The sequence below is a fragment of the Mandrillus leucophaeus genome, unplaced genomic scaffold (genome assembly GCF_000951045.1).
Source record: "Mandrillus leucophaeus isolate KB7577 unplaced genomic scaffold, Mleu.le_1.0 Scaffold107, whole genome shotgun sequence".
In the NCBI taxonomy this organism is placed as follows: Eukaryota; Metazoa; Chordata; class Mammalia; order Primates; family Cercopithecidae; genus Mandrillus; species Mandrillus leucophaeus.
In genome coordinates, this window is record NW_012098876.1 from 3,615,860 (window position 1) to 3,621,071 (window position 5,212).

General features: G+C 36.6%; 1 protein-coding gene across 5 annotated transcripts in view; it reads right to left on the reverse strand.

The window, feature by feature from the left end:
* RBMS3 (RNA binding motif, single stranded interacting protein 3) overlaps positions 1-5,212 on the reverse strand; it is an 822,470-nt gene that overhangs the window by 514,156 nt on the left and 303,102 nt on the right. The gene's annotated exons all lie outside the window — the stretch shown is intronic.

Consider the following 5,212-nt stretch of genomic DNA (forward strand, 5'->3'; position numbering starts at 1 on the left):
AGAGATAATGGAGAAAATGAACTTAAGCTTTTTTATTGTTTTTCTTATTCTATAACTTTTTAATCAACTTATTTAAGGTATAATTTGCATATGATAAATGCGATTTCAGTGTACAATTTGTTGAGTTTCGACAGATAATCCACCTGTATAACCACCATAACGATCAAGACACAGAACTCTTTCATCATCCCCCAAATTCCATTTGCATCTCTTTGCAGCCACTTCCATACACACACCCCCGGTAACCAGGCATCTGTCATTACAGATGAATTTGGCATTTTCTAGAATCTTCCATTAATGGAATCACACAATGTATACTCTTTTTCTCTATTTTTTTGCATTTTGCTTAGCAGAATGACAACATTTAGACATGAGGGGGCAATAGCATTCAAGTATGAACAAATATTTGGGGACAGGTAAGTAAAGGGTGAATTCAAGCAATTAATGGGGACATCTAATCTAGACCAAAGTGGAGACATTGGGGAAGGTATCATGTAGAACAGTGCAGGACAGGCAACATCACCTAACCATGTGTTACGTAGAGCTTCACAATGTTTACATCAATTTCCATGCTACTCTTCTACTCCCTTACTATATTTTGGCCACATTGAGGCTTTTGCACCTTCTGTTGCTTTTGACTGGAGCACTCACTCCCCAGGATTGTACAGGAGCTGAATTCTTCTCCTCCATTAGTGTCTATCACCACATGCTGTTAATGTTCTTCATTGTAGTGGCCACAATTTGTGGATTATTTTGTTTATATGATTATTGTATTTTACCCTAAGAGGCTGTAATTGCCAAGATCATAAAGAACTGGATGGTTTTGTTTGTAACTATATCATCTTACCACACATTCTGGCTCATACTAGCCATTGAATGAATGAGTCAATGAGCAAGTGAATGAATGAGCAAATTCCTAACAAATCAAAAGCCTTTCATCGGTCACATATATAACTTCAGGCATCATAATTCTCACAACTTTCTGACACACAATTCCTGCGTCTCTTATTATAAAATACTTTCATATTATAATATAATTTAAGGAGCATCATAGAGTCTTATAAATTTGCAGCTCCAACCCTACAATCATGACATTGGCCTGACCGTATTTTTGTGCTCTTTGGCACAACAGGGCAAAACATTTATCTTCAAGAGAGACCTGGAAGATGTTGGATATAAAAGTTTAAAACTAAAAGGAAAACTTTTTTTTTTCCATAAAGAATTACCTTTGCTAAATTGTCAAATATGCACTGAAAACAAGGATGTCTAGTGTTTTGGTGTTAATACTTTGGCTGTTTTTGAGGAACCAGAGTTTTATGCTATAGGATTTTAAGGTGAGGTTAGCACAGTGTGGTTTCCAGATCAATAAAGGACTTTGTGTCAAGGACCTGCTGGTTGCTTGCCTAGTTTATTGTGACTTAACAAAAGAGCCCAGGAACAGTATTGCTCAGCAGAAGGAAAACAAAAATAGGTGAACTGATAGCTCATCTTGAAGAGACAAAAAATATCAAGATCAAGGATGTTCACAAAGAAGTCCTGTTTAGAGAATGCCAGAATTCCATAGTAAAATCACTGTTTTCAAGTCCTGCCCTTATAAACATGACATTGGAAATGTTTTCAAACACACAAAAATTCACAAACAGTGGCAGAAGTCTTTTCTTTACGGTGCATTTATAACACATTAATAACTCATTCCCTCTAAGTTTTTGAGAGCTCTCCTTTACACTATACAATAAGCTCCTTCAACCACTTATCAAATACCATATATAAGATAAATAAACGTTTGGAACATAATTTAAGTTTCCTTTCCTAAACTGGTGGTGAGGGGAGAATAAATTTCCCTCTTCATTTTATATCAATTTATTTTGCTGATGAACAGGAAGCTTGAAATTCCCTCTGGTCTTGAATTACACATGGAAGAAAAAGATCAACATAAGAATGCTTAATTTCTGCCCTTAGGAGAAGGGAAAGGATGAAAAAAATCTAAAGGAAACTCCTGCTGCCTAAAGCATCCTCATCTAGGAAGCAAAGCGACAAGAGCTTCAATGAGATATTTTGAGATTGATTTTTAAAGATATTCTTTTTTTTTCTTGGAATTGATAGAATTGACTTGTAGCTAAGCCCAAACCATGGCATTGTCTTTCAAGAAACTGACTTGCCTAAGCTGACACACTACGGCAGGATGAATTCTATTCTGAAACATGAGGTACAGCTGGAGGGAAACATTCCAACACTTCTCCCATCAGGTTTCTGCAGGGTAGTTTAACCCTTCTGGTTTGAGGTAGACAAAACCAAACTCCAGTGTCCAAAATATACATATCAATATTTACATAATAATAAAAATAAAGGCTACATACTATATGCTGTATAATGTACTAATTTCTTTTCCTAGTTTAACTCATTTAAGTCCTACAACTTTATAAATATCACTACTTCCAATTTGTACATAAGGTAACCTAGTCTCAGCGACCTGATTTTTTTTTTTTTTTTTTTTTCAAATAAAGTTTTGCTCTTGTCACCCAGGCTGGAGCACAATGGCGTGATCTCAGTTCACCACAACCTCCACCTCCCAGGTTCAAGTGATTCTCCTGCTTCAGCCTCCGAAGTAGCTGGGATTACAGGTGCCCACCACCAAGACCAGCTAATTTTTTGTATTTTTAGTAGAGGATGTTTCACTATGTTGGTCAGGCTGGTCTCAAACTCCTGACCTCAGGTGATCCACCCACCTTGGCCTCCCGAAGTGCTAGGATTACAGGCATGAGCCCCTGCTCCCGGCCTAAAAAAAACAATTATTATAATATAGATTAGCTACATATGCAATGTGAAATTATACAGCTGGGTTTCATGTGATATATATATTTTTTAAAAGACTTAATCACAAATGTAGGAACATTTTCTTTCCTTCTTTTCTTTCTTCCTTTCCTTCCTTCTTTTCTTTTCTTTTTCTTCTTTTTTTTTTTTTTGACAGCATCTCACTCTGTTGAGAGCAGTGGTGTTATCATAGGTCACTATAGCCTCAATATCCCAGGCTCAAATGATCCTCTCACCTGAACCTCCAGAGGAGCTGGAACCACAGGTATATGCCACAATACCTGGCTAATTTTCTGTAGAGACGGAGTATCTCTATGTTGCCCAGACTGCTCTTTAACTCCTGGCCCCAAGTGATCCTGTCTTGGCATCCCAAAGTGCTGGGATTATAGCCATGAGTCACCATGCCCAGTCAACATTTTCTATTAAATATACATCCAATTATAATATTTATACATAATGGAAACAGGAAGCTTTTTAAAAAATTATGTTTTGGCGTCTTGTATTTAGAAGAGTAACTGGTATAATGTAAGCCCTCAATAAATATTAATTGAATAAATAGGTGAAAAATACATTAAAGTGTTCTGTTCCTGTGTAATTAGTACTACGGGCTCCTTTTTTGATAATAAAGATCAAAGACGTAAGAATTGCCTGAGACTGGTTGAGGTTTCAGCTAGCTGTTGAATCTCTACAGTGTCTTTTACCCCCTGCAGAAATGTCTGGAATGTGGCAGGTACTAAAGAAATACTGGTTGAATAAATGAACAGACCCATGCTGGTCACAGTCATTTTAGGTAATTGACAGTAGAATTAAAGCTTGAAATATCTGAGCAATTTAGGAGAGTGTTTTGTCTGTTAATATGTATCTGTCCTCTTCTACATCTTTCAAAGTAATGGAAATAGTTCTGGCTCAGATTTATGAAATAATAGCATTCTTTCCTGTAGACCTATAGGTTACTTTTCAGGAAGGATTTTGGGAATGGGATAGGAGATTATGAATGGGAAAAGGCAGTCTTTTAAAATGACCTGCTATTCTAGAGGGTTATCTGACTATCAATTCATAGGCCAGAATCACAGGAGACCGTGTCCTGCACTGTCTTTTCCAGATCAAAGCGTTAAGTCTACAACCATATAAACCTCATAACTTTGTCTCTTTCTGCCTTTTTTTTTTCCTTCTCTGCTTTTCTTCCAGACATGTCTCCATCCTACAGTACTTTAAGTGGCATCTTTAAGCTAAAAACACAATACTATCTAGAAATCTCGATATTTCAAGAATGGCTTCCCCTGTAGGAATTAAATTTTTAACATACAATAATTTTGCCTAGAGATTGATTTGGTCTTTTACTCAACGACAACCTATGCTCATGATGAGTGAGTGTGGGTTAGAGCAGCAGACAGCTAAGCTAGGATGCAGGCACAAGGAACAATCTATGGAGAAGGAGGAAAGGTGATACCAGCAGATCCTCCCTGAGGGCAATTAACAATTCAAGGTAGATCCTCAAAAGGTCTAATATATAAAGGTCCAAATATAATTCTAGTATATTTGGAACTTTATAATCAAGTAACCGTATATCAAGTATATTGAAGGAAAAATAAGTTATTCCTTGGTTCAGAGAGGCCCCTAGAATAGTCCCTGGAAGGTAGCAAGTCCTCACTTGACACAGGTGACTCCATAATCAACATCATAGTTTCTTCCTTGTAGACCAGTGGCCCATGTAGTACAGCCAGTGTACAGATGTGATCTCTTTGGTGAGCACTATTTTTAAAGTTTTTAAATACATTTTAGTTCTCTGAAACATACTTTCAAAGTTGAGAAATTTCAGATAAGAATCAGATTTTCAACTTCTCAGAAGATTGGGCAGCAGTGAGCCTGGGTGAAAATAATTAACTATCACGAGTACGGGCTGCTGTTTTCTTCAGTTTGCTCATGCTTATATCAGTTTATTGCAGGGCCCATTCAGCCACGTCAGCTTCTATTGCTTGCCTAGGATATGTCTGGCTGTTGTAAACAAACAAAAATTACTCAAAAACTTGGATTTCTAATATTCTAAGGCTTCCAACTCCGAAAATTAGAATTACAAGATGCTAAAGTTGAATAACTAAATCATGTTTAAAAAGAAAAATAACTTCACAAAGCCTTCTCTTTATTATCAGTTAATACTACACTATGTTTCTCATGCAATGTGTCAGTATATTTTTATACCAGTGTGCATACATGGATTTCAATTTCTTGCCCAAACATGTATCATTGAGAAACAACCAGTAAAGCAATCTGGTTAAGCACTTGAAGTCAGGCCAGAATATGTGGTGTCAAATCCTGGTTTTTTATCCTCTCTTTTGACTCCATTTCCTCATTGGTACCATAGGGATAATCATAGAATCTATTTACAGGTCATAAGATTGTC